The sequence below is a fragment of the Falco biarmicus genome, chromosome 4 (genome assembly GCF_023638135.1).
Source record: "Falco biarmicus isolate bFalBia1 chromosome 4, bFalBia1.pri, whole genome shotgun sequence".
Lineage (NCBI taxonomy): Eukaryota > Metazoa > Chordata > Aves > Falconiformes > Falconidae > Falco > Falco biarmicus.
In genome coordinates, this window is record NC_079291.1 from 76226458 (window position 1) to 76241393 (window position 14936).

Consider the following 14936-nt stretch of genomic DNA (forward strand, 5'->3'; position numbering starts at 1 on the left):
CTAGTCTTTGCCAATGCCTGGAAAATCTAAGACTTGTGGGAACTAACAGGAACTTCTTGGTAGAGTTGGAGGACGATATCAAGATACTTGGAGCAAAATGCCTTTGGAAACGCCCTGCATGCAATGACCGGTGAAGGTAAAAAAAAAAAAATTAAATAATTGAGTTTCCAGTGAAATTCCACTAAATTCTTGGGGTTCAGTGAAACTCCTGGCAGGCAGAAAAAGAAAAAAAGAAGAAAAAAAACAACAACAAAAAGAAACCCCACCAAAAAACCCAAACCCCAGCTACACACCTTGTGCACAGCCCTGGGGCTTCCTATGCTGCTGTACACGGGTGTTCCCAAGAGCAAAGCTGAGGTCTAAGGTGCAACGTGGAAAGGCGGGATTGCTGAGCTTGCAGAAACTGCAGAGATGATTTTCCTGCCAGCTCTGCCTGCCGTGAGGTGCTGTGCAAAGAAAGCCTGTGGCCACTAGAGGTTCCCCTTGGCCTGGGTGTCAGCCTCTTCTTCCTATAATATATATTTATCTATTATAATATTTATTATTACAAGTAAAACCATTCTTGCAAGCCAAAAGTTTCAGAATTTCGTAAACGTTATCAGGCTGAGTACTTATTTTTTTAAAAGAGATGGGAGTGGGGAAAAGGCATATGAATAGGCTTTTTTCACTTGATTTCCAAAAGTGAGCTTAGCATTAAATACCACAAATCACAATTTTACAATTCCTTTCAAGACTTTAAACTTAGTAATGAAGGTGCTCAGTGGTAGGAAAATGTAACAGGGATTTTGAGGAGCTGAGTAATGCAGGCTGCTGCTTTTGAACCTCACAGCTACTTTAAACTACGTGACTGAGGACCTGAAAGGAAAGTATTATGCCTGATTGCATCAAGTAGTGGGAGCTTCTTTATCATACCTGGAGGGCTTGGTGATGGGAAAGTTATGGGCGATGTCTCACGGGCTTGGGAGTTCATAATGAATCTGGAGGAGTCTTAAGTCCTTGAAAAGGAAGGCTGTCCTCTGTCTTGCCATGGTGCTGTGGTATGAGAAGAGCATGATGCTCGCTAATTGTGCCTTTTTTCCTGGATTTTCTATGCACCGTGTTTTCTGTAAAGGTGACACAGATACCTGCTTCCTTGGGAGATGTTTTGTAACCAGCTGACGGCACAAGACTGCTTCTGGCGGCAAACTTAAAGGTTTTCCTGCCTTGTAAAGCACCCGGTTGGGTGTTTCCAGACCTGCCTTGCTATCACCTCCCCAACACCACTTCGGGTTGCAGAGTCGCTGCATGAGCAGCTGGGAGAGCCGTGGCTCAGTTCCTTGGCCATGCTCTGGTGTCGTGGCTGCTTCTGACCGTTTTCAAATCCACAAACGGCTGCTCGGTGGAACTGGATCCAGACTTTAGCTAGGCAGTACTTGAGAGCATTCAGCTCCTGTTTTGCTAACCGAGTGCTGGCTTCTCTTGTGCAAGTGTAGATCAGGCGCTAGGACTGTCGCTGAACCAGGATACACATCTCCCAGCTGCTGACACAGCTTCAGTGCATTGCTTGCTTGGTGAGTCACCTCCCATTTCGTGGGTAAGTTGTCCTCCAAAGTTAAGGGCTGTGCCCTCCAGCTGCCGCTGACTGGCAGGGTTTCTGACTGGACTTGTCCTCCTCCTGATCTCTCACAGCTGCGAGGCGAAGGAGGCAGCTTTGGAAACCCAGAGGGAAGAGTGCAAGTCCAGTGAGCCAGTGATCAGTGCCTCGTCCTCCCAGCCTGCAGGGTGCTGGATCCTCCATGCCATAAACAACTGGGAGTCCATGGTTTTGACCTGTGAGCATTGCAGAGAGCAGTGCCAGCGCTGGCTCCACCAGCCCACGGGGCCAGCTGGCTGCAGCCAGTGCTCTCCCGCTTGCGGTGGCTGGGGCACAGTTTATTTCTCTTCAAGTGTTCCTTCTCATGCTGTGAAATTCTGCTTCCTTAAATTCTGCTTCTCCCCTCAGTCGATGTGAAGACCAGCTTTTGCCCCCTCACTGCGAAGCTCTCTGCTGTGCTGCAGGGGTTGCCTCAGGCACCGGTCCCTTGCCCCTTCCAGAACCGTTACACGTGGGCTTCTGCATCGCTTACCTTCTGCCAGGGTCCAAGTATGCCATGCTTTGGTAGACTCGTCTCGTTGAGGCTCTGAACTCAAGCCCAACAAAGACCGCAGCTAGAGCAGGGTTGGCTGCCTGCTCTGAACCCTGCAGAGCACCACCTTGTCCAGTTTTGTTCAAGGGAGGTTTAGGACTGAAACTTCAGGAGTTGTTTGCTGAGCCGTGTAGGGGCTTCAGCTGCATCCAGGCCAGTGGTTTGTCCCTTGACATCTCGAATGCTGGGTCATACGTGCTCAGTGGTGATGGCCCTCGGCAGCAGGAGGGCAGCTTCTGCCTGCTCGGGCAGCACGAGGCTGGTGGCCGTGGGGGTCTGGCTGAGCTGTGAGCCCTGCAGCTGGGGCCGGTTGGGCTGACAAGATGGGTATATGTGCATCCATCCTTTCTGTCGTCTCGGCACCCACAGAAGCTTTGCCACGTGCCGGCTTTGCTTCCACAAGCAATGCAGCATGCCGCAGCCACCCGCTCCGCTCATCTGGAGGACAGCACGTAGAGAGAACGTGGGGGGACGGTGGGACAGCAGAGTCCAGCCTTCCCTGCTGCCTCCCTGCAGCGCTTTGGCTGTGACCTTCCTCTTCGGCTTCCTCCTGGCCACACTCACGCAAATTTAACAGGGGGAAGAGGCAGCAAAGTCTCAGACATGTTGAGTTGCTCCAGGTTTGGCTGCCTGTCTCACAGAACCGGGAAGCAAGCCTCTGGTACTGCCTCCCCCCACCCCTAGTTACCCACCCTGGAGACAAAGGTAGGGGAAACTGATTTCAGCAGCTCCACCGCTCACAGAAATACTTGTTGATGCTCTTTTCCTCTAAGGATCTGCCTAATTTTTACCAGCTGCCATAGCATCTATCCCCAAGTTCCTTATGCTTTCCCTTAGGCTGCCGGCTCGTCAGCTGCAGCTCCTACGAGCTGCGGGATTGTGCTGCCCTCCTTGGGGGCAGATAAGGCAAAGCATTACTCGAAGTCACAACTTTGCTTGCAGCCACGCTGTGGGTTGTACGCCTGGGTTTGTTTCCCACTCACAAACTGTTGACTCTGAAGGGAGCAGTTTAGCTTCAGGGGCTGGAGGGCTCTACGCAACCGTAACTGAGCGTTTCTGAGGGTGTGGGTCTTCTTGGGACAGCTTCCTTCCCTAGTGAGCAATAACAGAGTCATCTACAGATTTTTGAAACTGCAGAAGTGGAAACCACGGCTGGGAATAACTGACTAGCAGAGGAAATTTGATGAATGTGTGTTCAGCGCAGCCTTGGGGGTGGAGGTAGGGGCAAGTGTAGAGTCTCCAAGGAAGAGTCAAAGCACTTCTCTTTCCAGGATGGCTGCCTACCTTGTGCTTAACCCTCTGATGGTTTTGGAGCTGCCTCAGGCTCAGAGTGGCATCTTGGAGAGGATTTCTAGCTTGTATTTGGGAGGGGCGGCGTGCTGGGAGCTGATGCTCGCTCAAGCCCGTTCCCTGGGTCAGAGCGATCTCCAGCGGGTGCCCACCCCGATTCCCGGGCTGCCCTAAAGAGCTGTTAGCAAAGACCAGGGTCCAGGGCTGCCCAAAAAAGAAAAGGGAAGGCAGGCTTTTGGCCCATAAACCAGCATAAACAACCTCAAAGCAGAAGCCTTTGGCCTGAATTGTGTCTCATGACCTCCGCTGTGATCGGTCTCTCATGCAGCCAGAACCTACTTGCAGGGGCTGGATCTGTGTTTCCTTGTACACACGACAAGGGTACGCTCTCATGACCGTCTGTCCTAGCCAGTTCCTGCCCTTCCTTTATGCTGGTTTTTTGAGGCAAAGGATGTTTTTAAGGGCTTAATGTTTAATCTGCACACTACTAACCAGAAGAATTTGCAGAGGTTAAACGAGACCGGGAAACGGCTGCACGAGGTCAGAAGTGCAGGGCTGGGAGATCCGGCTGCTTGCTGGGGCTGGCAAAAGGCACATGATGAGCGACGATGAACAACCTCCTCCCGGGCAAAAGAGTTGCTCTGGGAGCACAAGAAAGAGGGAAAATTTAGAACGCTTTGAATTTCTGGGCAGTGCTTTTGCAGAAACATGCCGCTCTTAGCATGCAGGAGACGCGCTCGGCAGCAAGCCCTCCGTGGCCATGGGTGCTGCTGCAGCAAAGCCTGTCCCCCAGCTCGGGCCAAGGCCACGGGACCAGCGTTGTCCCTCCTGTCCTCAGGCATCATGGGCCTGGGGGTTCCCTTCTCCCAGGGCTGCGTGACTGGGGATTGTCCAGCAGGTCTCACCTGAAACCCAGAGCCAGCCAGTGTCCTTGGAGCCTGAGGCTCTGCCCTGGCCTTGAACAACCCCCAGTGTTTTCTCTGAAGACCCTCACCCTGAACTGGTCTTCCCTGCTGCTGGTGGCACTGACACGATGGGCGGATCTGCCCTGAAAGTCCCTGGGGGCCAAAAATCTCTAAATCCCCATCAAATGTTTCCTGCTGATTTCTCTGCAGGGGGGCACGTGACTGCGCGTGGGCCATGGGCTCCCCGGGGAGGTGCAGGGCATCAGGCTGCCGCGCCCCCACCCTGGCAGGGAGCCCCTCGCCCATGTCTCCCGGTGGGTGAGCGGTGAAGAGCCAAGTGCCGCAGGCTCTGCCCGGCCACTCCAGCACACGGCAGCTTTTCTGCAAGGATGGAAACGGGGAGGGGTGGGGTGGACCACGAGGATGAGAAGGGCCCCCGGAAAAAGCAATAGCTTGGGTGAAGGTGCTGATGCACAGGCACCAAGTACATAATATATATGGAGCTGTACAGGCAATCTTAAAGAATGAGCTATTCCTGAGCTCAGGCTGCCCCGTGTGATGTTGACTGTCAGCTGATGGGGGGAAAAAAATCTCTTTATGGAAGAAACTGCGTGTTCCTTGAGGAAGCCCAGGACCGTGCATGTCACCCCTTTCCTCTGTGCTCAGCCAGCTCAGAGCCAGCTGCGCACAGGGGACAGGATGAGGACAAGCCATGTGTCCTGGAGGGAGGATGGAGACCCAACCTGGATTTGGCTTGCCATGTTTGGCTTCTTGGAGATCTGCTGCCCCCACCTTAGTTAAGGGGCTGGACTCTGCTCACAGCCCGCTGTGTTGCAGGGAGGTGTCGCTGCTTTCCGGGGTGTCCAGCCACTGTCTCACCCTGCATGGGGCCGGGCTGTGGGCACACCACAGGATGCATTCATCCCAGTCTGGTCCCAGTTTCCATCAGGGACTAAAAGTGTATTTCGCCCTCTCTCAAAAGACAAAGGGAGTCACAAAGCTGAATTTATTCCTACTGTAAAATCCCTTGGGTTTTATAAAACCCTCAAAGCAGTGCTGGAAAACGTGATGCTTCGTTGTCACCCATCAGTTGGGCTTCATGTCATGGCGGTCATGGCTTTCGGAACCATGCCTGTGTATTTCAAAACCTGACAGTAAATAAATACATAAAATCAGGTTTTTTTAATCTGTTCCACATATGCTGCCCTTTAATTTCTCTACTGTACTTACAGGATATGGCAAAAAGAGGAACTGATTGTTTTCGTATGTCCCCCACATATTTCCACTGAGTCTCCTCTACCTCTTCTCCTTTTCTGAGCCAATATCCCTGTGTGATCTTTTGTCATCTGCAAATGCTCTTGCCCTTTTCATCCCCATCCACGGAACTTTGTTGTCGTGGCTGTACCTTCTTCAAAACCTGCTGGTTAATGTAGTCGTGCCTCTCTGTCCCCTGTAAAAAGCCTAAATTCGAGATCTCGCTGCAGCCCTGCAGTAGGCAATGCCTGCTGAGCCTGTGACAGACAACCAGCCTAAAAAGGCAGAGGACTGGCGGTGGAAACCTTGGGATCATGGTCCAGATCTGCTGCTTTGGTGGCACTGAGGTGAGCAGGTCCGTGGCACACTGTAATTTCTCCTACCAAATATCATCTTTCTTAGTTATTTTGCCCTGGAGGGCAGCACATCTGTGGCTGGCACAGCTGGACCCTGCCTTTGGCTGAGGCTTGGCATGTGCCTTTAAAACAAATATAAAAGGATAGTAAGAACCCACAGGTAACCCACCTGCTCCCAGCTCTGCTGGAAACTTGCACTGGAGCCTTTAGAGGTCTCTGGATTACCTTGTGTCTTTTCTCTTTGCTAGGATAGCAAAACGATCTGATTAAGCCCATCTTTGACTAGGCTTGTCGGAGCTTCCTCCAGAGGAGGTATTTGATCCGTGGCCATCACGGCCAAGGATGAGCTTGGGTGAAGGAAACCCCAGCACCATCCCCAGCCTGCCTCTGGCACCCCGGAGAAAGGCTGTGACAGCCCCAGGCTGCCACAGCCCGTGGTCCCTCCTGGCCCTGCCTCCATCCTCCCCCACTGCAGCAGCCAGAGACACTCGCTGCTCATTCCCCATCACAGCTGCGTGCCGAGCTGGCCCAGCCGCCCTGGTCCGGCAAATCCCAGCACCGGGGCTGGGACTGATGGGGAAATGTTGTGCTTTTTCTTCTCTCTTCTGCAAGGTGGCTCTAAAATACACTTTTCAGGGGCTGGGTATGACCATGGCTGCAAGCACCAGCACTTTCTGGAGGTGTAGAGGAGAAGGCAACACACAAAGGCAGGGACAGGACCAGGAGGCCCTGGAAGCTGAGCCCAGCCCACCCCCCTCAGGTTGTGAATTTTGCACAGCAGGGGTTTGCAATCATTTTCTGCAGCCCAAGGGGAACAGAAACTCGTCCCTCCCACCCCTGGAGCCTTTCCTGCATCGCAGCGGTCTCTCTCGTTCCCAATGAGATGCTCATTCCTGATGAGATGCTCATTCCCAGTGAGGTGCCCATGCTCTGGGAAGCAGGCACTGGTCCCCATGGCCCGCATGCCGGCACAGCCCAGTGGGGACCGCGTGGCCGCCTGCCTGGGCACAGGGCTCCGGGCAGCTCAGATAAGCAGATGTGCGCTTTATCCCCGTGATTAGCCAACCGTCCGCTCGTACTGGTGCAACGTTGCACATCGGGCGTTGTAGGAGAGGAACTGCCTGCAAGAGAGATGTGAAACCCAGGAAACAGAAAAATTACTCTTAAAATAAAACGGCCTCGTGCCTTGCCTGGCAGCAGCTCTGGGGCCAGCCAAGGCTCAGCAGGCAGCTCCCATTCCCCAGCAATCCAGGCAGGGAAATAACAGCCTGAGAGGGAAATAACAAAACCAAACATGTTCCTTCTCCCTTTCAGTTTACCTTTTTTAAAGCAACATGATAACCAAGCGTTGTTTGATTTGGCTCACCTGCAGCATTTTGGTTTGGGTGCTCGTAGGCAGCAAGGACATGGCTGGGACAGCTGCTGGCAGAGCTGGCTATTGCATCCTTTGCCCGACAGCTGGGCAGGGAGGTGAGGGCGCAGGGATGCTGTGCCCCATCGTGAGTTAACAGAGGCTGCCAGGGGCCAGAGCACGGTGCCCATGGACTCTCCAGCCAGGCAGAGCAGGATTGGGATGCTGCCAGCACCCACACCCAGAAACACAACTGCAGGCAAACCGGTCACCCCGACTCATGTATAGAACGGTTATTGGGATTAATCTAACCCTGTTTTGGTGAATTTATCCACCCAGTTAAAAATACCCTTTTCTACATGTATTAGTCAAACCCAGCAGAGAAGTGTGTGCAGGAGGCAGGGGTACCTGTCCGATGAGCCCCAGAGGAGAGGAGCTTTGGGGGCTCCCAGCCGGCTGCCACCAAGCTGGCAGCACCGACACCGGCTCAATCTCATCTCTAGTTGTTGAGGGGTCCACAGGCATGAGAATCCCAGGGGAGAGGCTGGCACAGCACAGCAGCCAGCCGAAGGCAGCATGCCGGAGATGATGCTCCATCAGAGTGCAGGAGCCAAGGCTGAAGGAGCCAAAAGCAGAGCAGCCCTGTGGGAATACCTGGGAAGTTCCAGAGGGATTTGATCTAATTTGCTAATTCATAGTGGGATACTCTGCTGAGAGCTGAGCCAGGCAGGGAGGCAGAGGAGAGAAGGCTCCTGCCTTGGCACAGCTCAGAGCAGAAAGACAGCGATTTTCTCAGCTGCCTCGCCACATGGCAGCAGCAGCTCTGCAGAAAGGCGGTGTGTCCTGCCAGCCAGCCAAGGTTTTATTTCCCTCTCCGCCTGCCAGCTCTGCAGGCTGAGGGAGAGCTGGCAGCATGGAGGAGGAGCGGGTTTGTGGAGTGGAGGCAGAGCCATGGCACTGTCCCAGCCCAGGGATGAAGGACAGATTCAGGGCAGCCCGGCACAAGGCTCCAAAGCAGCTCCTGTCCGGGCAGCAGAAAGCCCCTGCCCTCGCCTTTCCCGGTAGAAACCAGCGCATGCTTTCTCCCCAAAACCAAGCATGGGTGCTGAGCAATGACCCAGAATCAGGCTTCTCTTCCTTGGCTCCCCGTGGCTGCCCATTCTCGGCATCCACGGGCAGCTCCATCCCCAAAAAGAGGTGGCTGTGCAGCTGGCACGCAGCACTGTGGGCTTTACCTTGCCCTGCCACGTCTTGTCCCCATTGCGCTGCCCACCCCGGGCACCTGCCACCCCTGGGCAGCTGCCTGCTGGGCTCCCGGGACGGCAGGGAAACAGCTGTGGGCAGGAGAGTCCAGCTGCATCCCTGGTTGCCTCCTGGCTCTCCCACATGGGATGGTGTCTGCCGTCTCTGTGGGCAAGGTAACAAATACCACCTGCTCCGGCAAGCATTGCAGGAAAATCCCACGTTTTGGAGGCTCTGGTGCTGGACCAACCCATGCTTTGGGTTTACACTGCTCTGGGTGTCTCTGCATGGGAGCACAGCCCCAGATGTGGCTTCCAGCCACCAGGCATCCCTCCCACTCACTTTGCTGGAACTCGCTTCTGCCAGGTCTGACATCAAGGACAAGCTCTATCGCTTGTGCAGAGTAATACAAACATGGACAGTGCTTTACGTGCTGAGCTGCTGGTCACTGTTGATTGAAGAGTTATCACCATCAGCTTCCAGCCCGTGGGAGAGCAACACTCTACATTCCCGTCTCACCGAGCGTTGTCGCTCCCAAAGTGTCTTTCCAGGACACATCAGCTGCTCCTGTCCCCCATTTGCAGACCAGCCTCCCAAAAACCAGGCGTGGGGTAGCAGCGGGGAGGTTGGCCATGCTGGCTCTCAGTATTTGTCTTCAAGAGCTCCGAGATGCAGCCTGAGTACAGGCTCCGCACTGGGAAAACCACGTTGGCTCCTCCTAGCAAAGCTAAACCAGTGATCAAAACCCCAAAATCTGCTACAGCCCTGCAGGTGCATCCAGCACTTCAAAAAGAGGGTTGCTGAAAGGCGTGAGGGGTGGCTGGGGCATGCCATGCAGAGCTCAGCCAATACCCAAGATATTCCAGCTATTTTGGTGGGTCCATTTGAACATAAACTTAGCTGGTTGTGCCGTGTTGGAGAGAATCGCCCAAGCAAGCAGCAGAAGCAGCGCAGTGCGACTTCCATGAGTAACTATGGTAACCCAGAGCAAATAAATGCTATTTTCAAACCATGGGCAGATCCTCCTCATGAGAAGCCCTGGCTGATCCCAGCTGCCAGCTGAGTGCTGGAGTCCAGGAATGGATGCCCTGTGGAAGGAAGGATGAAGAAGACCAGCACATGGTCCTGGAGAGCTCTTCCTCCTTGCCCCCTGATGGGGCATGTCAGGAAAAGGACAGTGGAAAAAAACCAGCTTTTCTTTGCACTGTCCCCAGGAGCTGAAGAAATTGTAGAAACAAGGATAATCTCCCAGCTGCATTCGGCCACGAGTATGGCATGGAAAAGAGGAAGAAGAGAGGTTTTATATGGGGCAGGAAAGTCCTGGACAGAGAGAGATGAGATGAGATGAGATGAGATGAGATGAGATGAGATGAGATGAGATGAGATGAGATGAGATGATGAGAATAGAACAGAACAAAACCAAACAGAATTAGAGGACCCTAATTTGCTTCATCAAGAAGTCTAGCACCAGGTAGTGTCCCAGATAAGAAGGAGTTAACTGACCAGGATGGAAATCAGTTAATTAAGATCCAAGTAGAGCAAGAGAAGAGCATTTACAAATCAGCCAGGGTCCTGACCTCCTGGAAGACAGTGTCACCCCTGGGACACAGGGAGCAAGGAGCAACCAAGGGACGGTGTGTCTCCCCTCTGAGCCCCGTGACTCTGGCTTGTGATTTTGGTGAGATTCCGCAGGAGATGCCAAACGAGGAAATGCTCCAGCCAGGCTTGCTCCATTGCTGGCAAGTGTTTGCTGCTGAGGCTGAGGGTGACAGGTCCACTGGCAGCCCTGCTTTTCCCATCCCCGCCTCTGGCACCAGCTCAGCTCCCCTGACCCCATCAGACCCCCTTCCCCAGCCCTGGCCGAGAGCTCACCTGGGCTTGTTGTGGACCAAGCTGTGGGGTCCTGGGAGGTACAGAGCATTTTTAACGCATTGACACCAAATCCCCTTGGGAGGACCAGGTGGCCAGAGCATCCCCTGCCAAAGCACCCCTCTCCTGCAACACCGCACCTCCATGCCAGCACCTCCATGCCTGGACCTGCTGGAGGGGCAGGGTGTTCCCACCTGGCTTCCCAGACCCCTTCCAGCCCTGCTTCATGACATGGGCAAAGCTGCTGGCATCGCTACAACATTGACAACCAGGAGCCTGGGGCGGGTACAGGTCCCCTGGCAAACGGCTGATCCAGCTTGCCAAAAGCCAGCCGGGGCCAGGGCTGAGAAGCAGCCCTGGTGTCTCATCGGCAGCACCAAGCAGCCTGCAGCCAGCTCCTGCTTGCTAAAAGCAGCCAACAAAAGCTGGACCCCCGTGTTAAATCGCTCTCCAGCACATTTTGTCCATGCAAGGATGGGTGCATGGTCCCAGCATGGTGGGAAAGGCATCTACCATAAGGCTGCTCAGAAAGTGCCCCCCAGAAAGGTGGTGGCACCCAGAGCTTGCACCTGCTGGAAAACCCATCTCAGCCCTCTTCTCCCTTCCTTGGGATGGGAACGGACAAACTAAAATCACCCTTTGGTTGCGTTTGGTGCAGTGACATGCAATACCATTGGACACGCACACGGAGCAGGGTTAATCCAGCCCAAAATTAAAAGGCAAAACTGGAGATGACAAAGCCACGGCACCCATGGCGAGGGTGTGCGCACATTCGGTGGCAGCCTGGTAAGCGCCTGCCTGGCAGTGTGAGGAGGGTGAGTGCAAGTTGCTGTGGGAACAGTAATTTGGGTTGTTCTGCCTCTGGGTTTCTGGCTCTTTGCCTTTGATATTGTGTTCGCCTCCTGGTTTTGCACGGAATTCTGTTCCCTCCTTTCGTCATCGTTTCCCTGAGGAAGAAAGCATCCCTGACTTCCACAGGGCAGAACAAGCACTGGCATGAGAGCCTCGGGGGTGACCCCGCTTAGGGGTGACACCTTGAGGGGGTGGGGGAGGGGGGGGCTGGGTGGGGTACAGCACCCATGGGGGCAGAGCAGACCCAGCTTCGAGGAGCGGTATGAGAGAGATCCTGGCCACGCGGTGCCCAGCACTGCACAGGCCAGGAGACCCAGCTGCAGCAGCAGAGCGACGGTGGCAATACTGTGTTTTTAAACAGCAATGGTGTAGAAAGAATTTAATAGCATTAAATTATTCCTGGATACCCCCTGCAGCCTGCCCAGCACCAGGGCATGGCAGGGAGCCAGGCAAGGTTACACGTGCTGTCACCATCATCCAAACAGTCCTTCCCCTCCTCTGACTCACGTGGGCCTTATACAACCTCATGTCCTCCCACTCCACCCACCACAGCCACACCTGGGGCAACCAGCGTGGTTCAGTGGGCATCCCAGGAGGACGCTCAGCACATGGTCCCTCCGTTGGCTGTGGTCAGGCCAGGGTCATGTGGCGTGAGTGGAGGAGGATCGGGCAGTCCCAGGCAGATGGAAGGAGATGGATGCTCCCGTTCCCAGCACCCAGACCTTCCCTGCATGTGTATCCCAAAGAGTGGAGCATGTCTGCGCTTGGACGTGCAGCAGGAGCCATGCCAGACCCACCATGTCCTCTCCTTGCCTCTGCCTGGCCAGCTCCAGCGGCAGGGTGAAGAGAGGGGGACTGAGGGGCTAAATAAATACAAGACATGGGAGGAAATGTAAAATGAAATCTTCTGGAAGGAAGCATTGACAAAAGCATTAAAAATGTATCCTTTCTGTGAATCAGCAATTTCTGGTGAAAACCCAATCAATTTATTAGACCTTTAGTGCTGGAGAACAAAGACCCAGAACCATTGAGGAGCCCCAAATGACGAGCATGGGAGGAAGAGGAGGAGGTGGAGGAAGAAGGGGGAAAAGGCAAGAGGGCCTGGCTCGAGGTGCTTGAGCACCCTGAGATTTTGGCTGTGACCACAGCACGGGGGCAAAGAAGACTCCCCACATCCTGCAGCTCCGAAGCGTGGAGGAGGGAAGCTCAGCCCCTGGGGCGTCGCATGGAGCCGGCACTCAGCCCTCCTGGAGACATGGCATCCCCAAAGTGCGGCCGCTGCCACAACTCGTGAGCTCGCTGCTACAAGGAGGCTCTTTGTTTGCGGGTGATGGCTGTTCACCAGGCGGATGGGAGCGACAGCGCGGAGACGGTGCCCGATGATCTGTGGGAAGCCACCAGTGGCGAGGGGCAGCAGGCACAGGGCAGCCAGCTGGCACGGCGCCAGGCACAGGGAGAGGAGAAGGCAGCGCGATGCACATGGGGTGGTGGGACCCACTCCATCAGGCAGCTGGGGCTACCAGGTGGCACCCAGGAGCAGCACTGGGAGACCTTGGTGACAGCGGGTGCCCGGAGGCACAGGGGGAAAAGCATCCTCTGGGGGCCCCTCAAATCCATCCACCCTGCTCCCTGGGTCCCTGCTCCAAGTATTGATGATGCTGTTGCCCCAGGCCATGGCTGTCCCTGGGGCTTTGAAGCCCTTGCCCGATGCCACGTCAGCACCCATCATGCAGTGGCTTCACAGATAAATCCCACAGGGGCAGACAACTGCCTCATCCCTGTCAGCCAGGACGCTTGTGCCGCTCTCTGCCCAGGCTCTGCGCCCCACAGGGACCCCTCACCGCAGCCCACTTGGGCACAGACTTGGGAGAGACGGCTGCTCCGGGGGATGCAGCCAAAGCCCAGGTGGGCACTGGGCTGGCACAGACCTCAGCGTGAGGAGTGGGATGAGGCACCGCCGGTCCCTGCTCCCCTCACCAGCCCAGAACTTGGTGAACAAACTGTCAGTGCCACCAGTGCCTGAGGGGTGAGAAAGTCACCCATCAAAGCAATCGCTCTGGTCCTCTGCAGGGGGAATTGTCCCTGCCCCAGTGAAAGGCTTCCTAATGTTCACTGGGGCTGCTGAAAGTGTTCGTTAGTGATGACAGCCACCGCCATCACAGCAGCGATGACGGTACCATGCTGACAAGCATCCCAGCGTGCAACACTGCAGGAAAAGCAGTGTGATGGTGGTGGCTGTGATGGTGGGAGTGGTGATGGTGGTCACAGTGGTGTGGTGATGGTGGCAGTGGTGGTGCTAGTGCTGGCAGCGATGGCAATAGTGGTGGCAGTGATGATGGTGACAGTGGTAGCAGTGGTGTGTTCCACACGTGACCCGCAGCCCCCCCTGCACCCACCTCTGCCAGGGCTCGGGACTGGGACCCCTCAGAGCCCTCTCCTCCTCTCCCACCAGCTCTGCACTTGTCCTGCCGCCAGCCCCGTGAAGCCCCAGCGGCAGAGCCTGCTGGAAGCACATCTCCGTCGGAGCTGGTCCCCAGGGAGTACCTGCCACCTCTGCCTGTCGCAGTGATGGAGCCGTCTGTGTTCTTGTGTTGGGCCAGGGAATCTGCCACGCAGGGCTCAAATCCTGTTCTCACCTTCCCTGTAGGCTTTGACAAGGCTGAGGTGTCCAGAAGAGTGGCAACAATGGGAAAAAGATGGTGGCCCTCAATTAATTAAGACATCTGGTATTTCAGGACATCAGAAGACCAGCAGGATTTGTGGCAGCAGCAAAGCAGGCACAGGCAACTGTTAATGAGCACCCCAAATCCAAAATTAACATGGCTTTTTTCTAGAATATCTTGGGTAACAGAAATGGCACCAGTCACCCTTGTAGGACGGGCTGTAGCAGTACCTTTCTGGGATGTTTTGGGATGAGGCTGGCTTGGAAGGGGTCGCCTGCACCCTGCCCACAGTGGGGTGGGGAGCAGTGCCTGTGGTGAGGTGATACCCTAGCTTGAACCCAGCCCACCCATCCCCGTCCAGCCCTGGGGGAGAAGGATAGGCTGGAGGCACTGGCCACCAATGTGCGAGGGAGCAGGAGACTCGCCAGGGAGAGGAGCAGGGGAGATGGGGAACACCAGCGGGATGCTGCTGAGACCCCAGGAGAAGGTGGAGGGCAGAGGGTAGAGACCCCCAAAGGGTACCCCAAGCCACAAGGCCCCGTGGGCACAGCTACATCCCCCTTGGAGAGTCCATGGCAGGTCACCACAGCTCGGGGACAGGGTACACAGGGCACAAGGTGCGGGGATGTGGCACATGGCAAGCAGTGTGGGGGATGCGGCGCTGCGGACACGGCACGCGGGGCATGGGGCACGGCACATGAGACACTGGGCATAGCACATGGGACAGGGGACACAGGATGGGGCATAGCACATGGGACGGGGGATGCCGGGCGTGGCACACGGGATACGCCGCAGGGGACACGCCGGGGGGGCTCTGAGGGACCGGCGTGGGGACTCGGCCCGGCCAGCACCCGCCGCCACGTGGGCGGTGCCGCACGCTGGACACGCCCCTTATGCTAATGAGCGCTGAATCACGCTCGGCGGGACGCGGCCGCCGGGCAGGACTGAACCACCCGGGCGGAGAGGAGGGGAGGGCGAGTGGACGGGCG

The 14936-nt window shown here is 55.6% G+C and overlaps 1 long non-coding RNA gene across 1 annotated transcript; it reads left to right on the forward strand.

Moving 5' to 3' along the window:
* The first annotated feature begins 242 nt into the window (after positions 1-242).
* LOC130149126 (uncharacterized) lies at positions 243-1980 on the forward strand. Its single transcript, XR_008821799.1, has 2 exons — positions 243-1550; positions 1669-1980. It is a non-coding gene; the product is annotated as an uncharacterized LOC130149126 (long non-coding RNA).
* The last annotated feature ends 12956 nt before the right edge of the window (positions 1981-14936 follow it).